This window comes from Patella vulgata, chromosome 1 (assembly GCF_932274485.2).
Source record: "Patella vulgata chromosome 1, xgPatVulg1.2, whole genome shotgun sequence".
Taxonomy (NCBI): Eukaryota; Metazoa; Mollusca; class Gastropoda; family Patellidae; genus Patella; species Patella vulgata.
In genome coordinates this window covers 2,692,327-2,704,092 of record NC_065879.2, presented here as the reverse complement: position 1 = coordinate 2,704,092, position 11,766 = coordinate 2,692,327, and the positions used below count along the sequence as shown (strand labels likewise).

Below are 11,766 nucleotides of genomic sequence, written 5' to 3'. Positions count from 1 at the left end.
TTATTGTAGTTGTCGTTTATTTTAAAACAAAATACATGGCAACAGCTTTTTAGTTAGAAATTGGTTTATTTTAGCTGAAGTAAATAGTGTTATGTGAATAAACACGTTATTAATATTTTTATTTTTTTATAGATTATTTCAAATTGTTCAGCTATAATAATTTATTAATAATATTTTAAAGATATAGTCATGAAATGCAGTCTGAAAGTCACCAGCTCGACCGAAACACGATTCCACTCTTATATACTGATATAGTGAACAATTCCACCCTTATATAATTTATTCGGTCTAACGAAATATTAATTCGTTATAACGAAATATTATAAGTTTGTCGTCTACAAGTCCTAATTCTGATTGGAGCATCTTCTTACACCCCATCCTTGTAGCCTAAGGACTATTGCTTTTGATGCGTGTCCTGGCCCCCAGTGGTAGACCTACGCCCAATTTTTGTGTTTATACCTATTCCGAATACCATAAGGACCAAAGTTAGTCGTGAAATGCAGTCTGAAAGTCATCTCGACCATAACACGATGTGCCACGAGTCCACTCTTATATAATTATATAGTGAACAATTCCACCCTTATATAATTTTTTCGTTCTAACGAAATATTAATTCGTTATAACGAAATATTTTATGTTTATCATCTACAAGCCCTAATTCTGATTGGAGCATCTTGTTATATTTATCTTACTGATTGTTTGTAATGATATAGAATTAAACCCCGATGCCCAGGACACACCAGCTTCTGATGTAAATACATTACCCATTTTTCATGCGAATATTCGAAGTTTACGAAACAAACCTAACCATGTAATAGACACACTCGAAGATTTCGATATTGTTTTTTTACGGAAACGCATCTAGATAACAGTATAAGTGATGCTGACATTGGCTTGGCAGGGTTTGGGGTTCCCATTAAGAATAGGATCTCTAGCGGTGATGGTATTATTTGTTATTTTAAAAGCCTTGTTAATTTTGTCCAGAACAGATTTGGAACATGACGAAATATCTGAGTGTATTTGGTTTCAACTTGAAGACAAAGCTACAGTCTGTATTGATCAATATAAATTATAGGTCAGTGAGACAAACACCAGCATTTTAATGGCAGTATTTCCATTTTATGTTAAAGAGAGCATTTGACGAGAATATTAATATTATATGTTTGGGCGACTTGAATATAAATTTTATGACTAATATACCTACAAACATAAAGGATATTGTTCTCGTCAATGGTCTTGTTAATATTATAAAGAGTCCTACGCACTTTGATAACCGCACAGATACTTTTTCTTTACTTGATCCTATTTTGATTATAGATTCGGTTAGTGTTGTTGATACCGACATCGTACATATTGATAGAGATATCAGCGACCATGATGAACGTATGTCAGAATAAGGTGCAGTTTCAATAATAATAAAAATTAACTTTATTTTCAGGGTAGTTATTGTATTCTATGAGGACATTGTTGATGTGTTGTAGTTCATCGTCAAGTATCTTGTAAATTAGTCGATACGTTTAGAATTTTCTTAGATTTCTTTTGACTAATATTCTGAAAGCTGCGTTTAGTTGATATAGCGATATTGTTATATCTGCAATTTGACTGTATTGCTACTGATATTACTTTTTGAATTAGTTCTCTGGTGTATAATTTAACATTAAATTATATATTACACCAGCCGATGACTCGGCTGCAAGTTGTTTTTTTTTATCCCAGGAATGTGTATAGAAATGTGTTGTCACCGGTATCATACTTAACGATCAATTCAATATTTTAAGGTTAAATAGGTACTTTGAATCTGCTATCTAATGTTTAATGATCTATATTATTTGAAATGTTGCATTTAGCCAGAAATCCATTTATCAATAATAACACATGTTATTCTTTTCTCCTGCCAGACATCATAATATTTTATTATTGATTTTAATGGCTAACGTTGAATATTATTTATATTGCTATCTTTTGGTTTTAATTTACGCAATATTTGAACAATGTTTGTTTTTAAAATATATTTGTCACTAGCGTTAATTGTCGGAGCAGGGCCATCTGCATATTGTTAGATTTCTGGGTCGGAGGGGGGTTGCTTAGAAACTCTGATACTGATTGTCAGCGTCAGGTTGGTTGGCCGCACAGATATATCGTTGGGCGACCAATACCAATAGTATAAAAACTATGGACTATTTTTAGATTTTCTGGATCACGTTGTGTAAACTCGAGGACATAATTTTATCATTCAACACTAGAAAACACGATTAAACAGTCAAACGTCTCAAAATGACTAATATACGCGCTCAATTAAAGATCGAATATGTTTATGTTGTCTGTCGAATTGATCTTCAGCGTGATTCGCTGAATTGGCAAATGGAGGCAGAATGGAGAAGATAATTATTATTACAGCATTTTTATAGTGCGCCATTTCATATACATGTAATCAAGTGACAATGTAATTATAAATACACAACAAGATTATTGACATGTTAACGATTGTATACAGAGTCAGTTAAAACTAAAAGCCTGGTTAAATAAAAGTGTTTTAAGTTGTTTTTTTTAAAAGAATATAGGGATGTACAACATCTTAAACTAAATGGTAGATTATTTCATAAGAGCGCTGAACATAAGAGACTAGTTGAACAGTTTTGGGCTTTAAAAGTAGTTTATCTGATGTACGTAATGTTCGGCCAGGTGTATAAAGTTCTAAAAGATCTGAGAGGTAAACAGGAGCTAAATTATTTAAAAGTCAGTAATAAACTCTTAAAATCAATTCGATATTTAACAGGTAACCAGTGTAAATTATATAAAACAGGAGTTGTGTGGTCACATTTCTTAAATTATATAAAACAGGAGTTATGTTGTCACATTTCTTAGTTAAAGTAACAAGTCTAGCTGCAGTATTCTGTACTTTTTGTAATTTATCTATAAACTTTAAAGGTAAACTAACTAAACGTGAATTAAAGTTATCGAATCGAGAAGTGACCGGAAAATTAACAAGTGACTTGGTGGCCTCTACAGTTACAAATCTACGTATTTTACCTATATTTCTGATATTAAAATAAAACAATTTACAAATAGTATTTACTTGAGCTCCCATAAGCATAAAACTATCAGCGATTGCACCAATATTACGAGCAGAATAAGATGAAAATATATTACAATTACCAATTACAACAGGGGGTTTATAATGTGACAATTAGGTGTAAATGAAATATATACTTCAGTATCATCAGCATACAAATGAATGCGGAGACCATATTTTCTGACAATATCACCTAATGGTGACGTATAGAGAGTAAATAAAATCGGACCTTGGGGAACCCCAGATGACAAAACAGATTCAGACGACGATTTACAATTAACTAAAATACACTGCTTTCTACCCACAAGATAGCTTTCTAAACGATTAAATGCAGAGCCACAAATACCGAAAAGTCCACATATGAGAATGGAAGGATCCACCGTGTCGAAAGCAGCAGATAAATCTAATAAAATTAAAAATGTACATTTTCTATTATCAATTTCCATTAAAATATCATTAGAAACCCGGGTTAAAGCTGTTTCGGTACTGTGAAATTGTTTATAAACACTTTGAAATAGTTCATACAAACAGTTATCATCTAGATGGGCCTTTATCTGAGAAGCAATACATTTCTCTCTAATATTTTATAAATAAAACCTAAGTTAGAGACAGGTCTGTTATTTTTAAAACCATTAGGACCCAGTGTAGATTTTTTAATTAAAGGGGTAACATAAGCTTGTTTGAAAACGTTGGGAATAGTAGAGGATGATATACAAGAATTAATAATATTGGTAAAAACTGGAATAACTTCGTCTAGACAGCCCTTCAGAACAGGAGTTGGAACAGGATCTAATGAACAAGATTTGGGAGCAGACGATTTAGTTAACTTTAAACCAAAAGATTCACTAACCAAGTTAAAATTTTCTAAATAAACAGAATGTTCTAACTTATCGAAATCATGAGTGTGAAAGTCAATAGTTTTATCATTATCATTGTCCGGGAGAATAGTCCGCTCAGCATTATGATCCAAAAGAGAATTCATAACTTTATACGGGTATTTTTGTCTATTTTATCAGAGTAAAATTTAATTTTAGCGTCTTCAATTTATTTATTCACATTGTTTTTTTTAAAGATTTATAAATCTGTTTATGGTGAAGTAGATTTGTTTTCCGCCACAGATGTTCAGCCTTATTACGGTCCCTTTAGCCTATTCCAATTAATTGATAATACAAATTTCATCTTAACCCACCTAATTTAAAAAATTGGAAAAATTCAACTAAATGATTTGAAAAGCCTAACGTAAACTTTTTCAAATGTGACTTGGATTTAAAAATATTTTTGAATCCTCTGGACAAGTAAAATAGGATGCAATTTACACAACAGGTAGGACACTTAAACATCTAGTACTTATTTATTTTCTGGAGCTGTCAAGCCAGCAAGAGTGTTATTGTCCCTTTAAAGCAGCCGTTGGGGGGGGGGACGACAGGGAAATAAGCATGTGGCCGAGGGTAAAAAAAAAAGGGACGGATGTAAATGAATATTTAACAGTGCAACGGCTGCCCTCAAATGTTGAAGGCAGATGCCAAACATATTCTAGAATAGGGCCCTTAACATTTGTCCCATTTGAGGGTGATGGGACTTTAAATTCCATAAAGAAGCCTGTAAGCGCCCTTTTTCTGTTGCGCAAACAATGTCTTACGATATTATGGCAGGAGAAAGGGGACCATCGTACACTGATATTTCTCAAATTAAAAACTCCTAGTTATTACACGCAAGGTTTTTTGAAGATCAGTCTATTAAGTCTGAAATTCCAATGCAAAATCCTCTTCCACTTGTTCAGGGTGACTCTAGTAAACACAATCACAGCATTACAATTCCTCCAGTTTCAACATCAACAACCACTAACACCGGTTACCCCAAATCACTGTCATTGGGTTCAATGCTAAATTTAGGGAAGGTTATACGTCCTCAAAACTAGAGGAGTTTCTAATAGAAAAGCAGAAATGGTCAGATCCCCGTCTAATGAGATTTTCTGTATGCAAGACTCTGTTTGCACAGGTGGGGAGGTGGGGGGACGTAAAGCTTTAGATGGGCTTAGTCCTGAGAAAAAATATGTAATCAAGAAATCCCTGGCTATTAAAATTTCAGACATCACTGTTGTATTTGGGTCAATTGAGTTGCATACCAGAAAATCTGTGCAAATGCACACCCCCCTTCCTCACAGCACCTCGCCCAAAAAGTAAGTGTTCATTGCCCCCCCCCCCCCATAATTCGGAGAAAGTTTTACATACAACATGTTGGGGGGGGGGGGGGCAGATACCGGCGAATTTAAAAATTATAAAATAAATCAACAGCAATGGCACAATTATTTTTTCCAACCCAAACCAGTGTACCCTAAAGGCTGAATGCTTTGCACACTATTCATATATAACACACAAAAAAATCTAATGGTTTTGGATATTCAAGGCTCTGGTATTTCTTTGTATGATCAAGAAATTGCAAGCTCAAAGCTAACATCAGCTGGTGATGAAGGTGAAAATGTGTTATTCTGTCTTGGAAATATTTCCTCTGCAGCTATTAATAACTCCCTGGACTATCACAAATGTAATACCTATTGTAATATGTTTGGCCTCACTTCATCTTGAAGTTTTGTAATTCATCAGTTATGAAAGATTGGCACATTGAAGGTTTTTCTGCATCATATGTTAATTATAGTCTTCAGACGATGCTTCATTGTGTTATATTCATGCTTAATTTCTACCACAGTTTGATTGTTTGCTTTTCTTATTACAGAACTTTTATCACACATTTTTTATTGTGTAATAACCAAAGAAACAAACAGAGGCACATTCACTTATAATAAACTAGATACATATCTTAATCGATTTTATATTCATCCAAGTCAATAATCCTGATTGCTACACTGTATTGTACTAGACAGTATACTTCCTCGCACTTTACATTAACACTACAGATAGTTACGAAATATTATTCATCACAACATTTCATCATGAAATAATCCGGTAAGTAACTGTTTTATCTGAAAAGACTATTTGGTACTTATGCCCACAATTTGTATCATACCCAAAATGCCAGACTGGTAACCTGATTTCTACTCCCATTTCTACTCTAACAAGACTTTTCATTTTGATGATTGCACAGAAAGTTATACTTATAAATAGTATGTGCACTGTAGAAAACATGATTTGTAAACTATTGATCTTTAATAGCGAATATTAATATAATATATATTAAACCATGTTTTAGTTTTCTTACAGTGTTATTTACACAAATATTGGCAATAAACAAGAGCAGTGGTGGACACACATGAACAATGCTGTTCCAGGATTTCAACTTGACGCACTGAGAGAGAGAGAGAGAGAGAGAGAGAGAGGGGAGGGGTAATGGGATTTAAAGTCTACTTAACACTTGCGTTTTAATTATCACTTTGCGCGTAGTGGTGTTTAGCAGTGGAAAGGTGCGGAGAAAACCCATGAGGTTTTGGGGAAGGCAACGCTACTCTTTGTCACATACAAGCAAGTTCGAAACACTTGACACGATGATATACCTTATGATCTAAAGCGCATGTGTTAGACGACCGCACCCCCCTACCTCCCCACTGAACAATTAAATACATACAGAGAATAACACCTATGTTTCGGACCAGACTGGAAAAAGATTGTAGCCTCTATAGCATTATCAAGGTTTCAGAAAAAAAAGAGGTATTACTACGGAAGCTTAGGTTGCGGAACTCGGAATATCAATAGAGTTTGCCTATCATGAAGGCAAAGGTTCACACCAAATTTGAAAAAAATGAGATATACTTGTGAAAGTGATGTAAATAAATAATCCATCGGCTGTTTAGGTAATATTATAAATATATATTTTAATTAATTAAAGTAACGATACGTGTTTTCGAACAGTATCAAATATGATGTGTCATGAGATATAAACTAAATGTAAATGGGTTTAACGTCCTATTTGTCATGCAGTATGTTTTAACGTCCTATTCGTCATGTAGTGGGTTTTAACGTCCTATTTGTCATGCAGTATGTTTTAACGTCCTATTCGTCATGTAGTGGGTTTTAACGTCCTATTTGTCATGCAGTATGTTTTAACGTCCTATTCGTCATGTAGTGGGTTTTAACGTCCTATTTGTCATGTCCCGTGTTCACATTGGCGTGCACGTAAAAGATCCCTTGGCAGTTGGAATTCGATATAAGAGTAGGCCGTAGCGCCGCTGCCCGGGCAAAATTTCCCTCATAACACACTGTATGGCGTATGCCCGTCATCATTAGCCCTGTTTAGGAGCGAACAGAAGGACGTTAAACCCCATTTCATTTCATTTTATTGTTTATTATATGTATTCAAGAAGGTCTTGTCAGTATATTACTAAAAGTTTATTGTTATACATTTCGTTTAAGTTAGGGGAAAGGGTAAAATTACATAATGTCAAGTATCCTTAACATGGCTTATTTCTCCCAGTAATGTCTCAACAGTGGATCTGAATGTGGCAGAAATGATAAATATTCCTGTTTTGATGATCAATTCAACCATCTATCTAATTTTCAATCATAACTATTGTATTGTATTTTTACTTATTCCGTCGACTAAGTGCACGATTGTAATGCAGTTGCCTGAGTTGGTCGCTAGACCGATGATCGGAGAGTCTGGGAAAGTAGTGAAACAATTTCTGGTACAGTGTACATTTATGAGATAAATATTACCCTAACCGAGGGTTGATATGTGAAATTTCACATATCGACCGAGGGTATTAGGGTAATATGTGTCTTACACACCGACATCAATGTTAAATCAATCCTAATTGATTTCACCTATAAGACAATGGTTTAGCCCATATCAGTCGTAAGTTGCACGTGCATTAGTAACCACGTGTTCACAAACTGGAATTCATTTTGTGCAATAGTGTCAAACGATTCGGAAGACGAACTGATGCGCACAAGGCAGTTTGTAGAAAATATGGTTGAAAAAGAAAACGTAGATTCTGACAAAGAATTATTTAAAGCTAGTCAAAGTGCAGAATGTATGCAGAAAATATTTAACAAGGATTTAATGTACTCGGATTTTGAGGAAGATATAAATGATACACGCATTTCAATTTCGAGTGACAAGACGTCCGTGAGCGAAAAATCCTATATGCGCTGGAAGATATGAGTATATAAGATCTTATTTTTATTTTTTTTTTGGGGGGGGGGGGGGATGTCTAGATACGTCTTGGAAGTAAGCAAAATAAAATGATGAATATTACCCACCGAATTCTGTATTTAGTTATGGGAATAATTTCACATTTACGGATTACGAATAAAACTGATGTGGATATACTACACAATCCAAAATTTGAGTTTCAGACAAGTTTTTAATGGTCAGATGAATAAACTAAGTAACATGGGCCTGGCAAAGTTCGTCGTTCGAATCGTTTGACATTGTACAATAAGTAAATAAAATGTTAAAAGAAAGAGTTTGTGTCTTTTTGCTTTGTACAGTCCGTAAAACCTGTTGTGCCGTCATCAGAGGATGTTTCATAACATGCATGGGAGATCAAAGGAAAAAAACATCCCAAGTGTGTGTAAATATACAGAACTACACTATAAACAGCATTACACAGTAAAAATACACACACACTAAACATTAATTACCACGTCACACTTACACCAACCACAGAGGGGATTTATTAAAGTTCCTCTTTCGTTCCAGCACCCTTTATCAGAATATCTGTTTTCCTTATTATTTTGGTGTCCACTATACGAAAATGGGCGATATTAGAGAGACAAAAAAACCCCCAAAACGTGCTGTTCTTCAAAAGTCTACAGTGTAGTTCCTAATTGGAACCTGTCATTGAGTCGACTGGCGTGGTTTCGAATCCCCGGTTGTACGTGACAAGGACTAGGGTCGCCTGTCCAACCTCGTGGGTTTTCTCCGGGTCCTCCGGTTTCCTCCCACTGCTAAGGACCCCTTCGCGCAAGCGAATTATTGAAATAAAATTAAACCATATGTTAGTCCCGAAATGACTAGTTTGTGTCGAGTGGACGTTAAACCCCATTTCTCTCTCTCGATGTGTGCACATATAATGTATTTTTATTCAACGCTATTATTCAATAGATTCTCGGTATCTTAGTTTTTGCATAAAATGTGAGAGGCTAAAAGAACTATCTTGACATTTACAGCACATGATAAAATACTGCATTGTCACCTTTAGCTCCGTTGTTGCAAAAATATTTAACATCAAATCCTATTTTATTTCATGTTTTTACATATTGCAGAAACATGTTTTTAGTGTGTACCCATATCGCTTTTTATCGCTAATTATAACCACCTTAACTATTTAGACTGTAACATTATCTGTATTAATTAAAACATTGATAGCAATACATCTAAAATATCAGACGTCTTCAAATCAAAGAAAATGGCTTCACAAAACATCTCAACTATTTGTTTCATTTTATTAGTTATTTTAAATATCCGGGACCAGAATCCTAACGGTAGACGCATGAAAGATCCTTATGATGGATTAACCCAGCAACACCATCTTGAAATCCTGGAAGACCAATATCGTGATATATTGGAAGATCAGTATCGTGGGGCTGGATATGTAACTAACGACCTAAGCGAAGGAGAAAGGCAATGTAAGTTTTGTTTTATATTACTGTTTTCGTTCTGTCTGAATTTTGTTTTTAACTTACCAACGTTAGAAACCGCCAATAAACTCTACATAAACGTCTTTACTCAAAATATGTACGGGTAAATATCAACAGATATGCAGTATTTTGCTACTCTTAAATCTCTAAGTCACATTTGATACCGAAGACCTAGTTAACGTAAGAGAGTCCGTATTTACACACCAAAGGCCTATTAAACTCAAGAGAGTCATTATTTACACAACGCCGCCACCGTCAAAAACGTAAACAAAGCTTACAACACACATCCTAACATACTCGACAAACCAAAATAACACCACACGCGCCCTCATGTCAACTTGCCCGCCAAACCAAGAAAAACACCATACACGTCAAAATGCCCGCCAAACCAAAAACAAACACCACACACGCCATAATAATATTGTGTTATTCATAAAGTTTCATGAATATTAAGAGAATGCATTGTCGAAATGTACATGTGGGAAAAGCTTTATAAAGAAATGCAATGAAATGGGGTTTAACGTCCTACTGTTCTGCTCCTATACTGGGCTAATGAAGATGGGCATACGCCATACAGTGTGCTATGAGGGAAATTTTGCCCGGACAGCGGCACTATCGCCTACTCTTATATCGAATTCCAACTGCCAAGGGATCTTTTACGTGCATTCCACGGGAACTCGGTTTTTCGTCTCATCCGAAGGACTAGACAACTGTCCCTGTCAGGTCCTCCGTTCTGCATCACTGACAAGGGCAAACCACGTCGGAAAATCCCGATGAACTTTCTCGGCCAATGCAGGATCGAACACGTGACCTCCAGACTAGCGAGCCAGCGTCTTACCCACTTAGCCACCGTGGCTGCCGCTTTATAAAGAGTAACATACATTACAAACGATGTCACCAATCTGTATGTCTCGAACCAAGTGGGCACTCCTACACTCCCAAACAAAAAGATAGAAGAAAACATTATTATTCGTTTGTAATTATATTATCCGCACCTTTCTTTAGACTTCAAGCTACAGGAAAACCCAAGGGGTGCATAGTATTATTTGTACCTTTCCTTTAACTAAGGTTAGGGTTAGGGAGAATATTCATAGGGTGTATTGTATTATTTGTATCTTTCTTTAAAGCTCTAATAGGAATACTGATGAGAATGTATTGTATAATATTTATCTACAATTAAAGCTACATGAATATTGAGAGGAATACGGATGAGGATGTATTGTATTATATTTTATCTATTTCCTTAAAGCTACAGGAATATTTAGAGGAATACTGATGAGAATGTATTGTCGTAGATGCAGGACCAGTCCTTGTAGACGGCGATATTGTTTGACGTCAAACATGTTGGCCTGATTTACTTGTCCACCAGGGTCCACCAACAGAACAATTGTCCACCATGATCCACAAGAAAGCACTTGGGCACCAACAGAACACTTGTCCACGAGCAGAAACTTTCGAGTGCAGATAAAAAACAATATCTTGCAGCTCATGTATAATATTTTCACATGTAGATTTACGAACTAATTAACGCGATAATCATTAATTGTTTTAATTTATTGCACTGTATACATATATACATATTAAATTACTTGTATATCAGCTGTCTGTATAAGCTGTCTGTTATCTTTAAAATCTGTTTTACACCATGCTGACTGTTTGAAATGTTAAAAACAAAATATAACGACATCGGCCATAAAGTACCATTCAATTGAAAGTCCACTCAGCGAGCAATAGTTATGGATTTTACAAAAGAAACGACAAAAGATAAATTCGACTTCGTCTTCTGGTTATAGACCCATAGCGAACGGTGGGTACAAAGGCCAAAAAGCTCGCCCATGGTGGCGTCGCTCCGCTATAAGGTAATAGTGCGAAGGCAAGAACTGGAAAGCGCGAAAGTGACACAACTTCGTGCTGTAAACCCATTCATAGCAAAGTGACGACTTCAATCTTGCTTCCCCTTTTTATATTGAAAATAGTCACCAGTTGTTATTCAGAAATCATTCTTACTGATCGGATATTTAACAAACATTTGAAACTGATGTTGACTTTTGATCAAAATGCTGATTGTTTTATCATAATGATGTTGAAAGTTGAAGT

The 11,766-nt window shown here is 35.2% G+C and overlaps 1 long non-coding RNA gene across 1 annotated transcript; it reads left to right on the top strand.

The window, feature by feature from the left end:
- The first annotated feature begins 9,348 nt into the window (after positions 1 to 9,348).
- On the top strand, positions 9,349 to 11,274 carry LOC126825782 (uncharacterized). Its single transcript, XR_007682202.1, has 2 exons — positions 9,349 to 9,657; positions 10,919 to 11,274. It is a non-coding gene; the product is annotated as an uncharacterized LOC126825782 (long non-coding RNA).
- Positions 11,275 to 11,766: the final 492 nt, after the last annotated feature.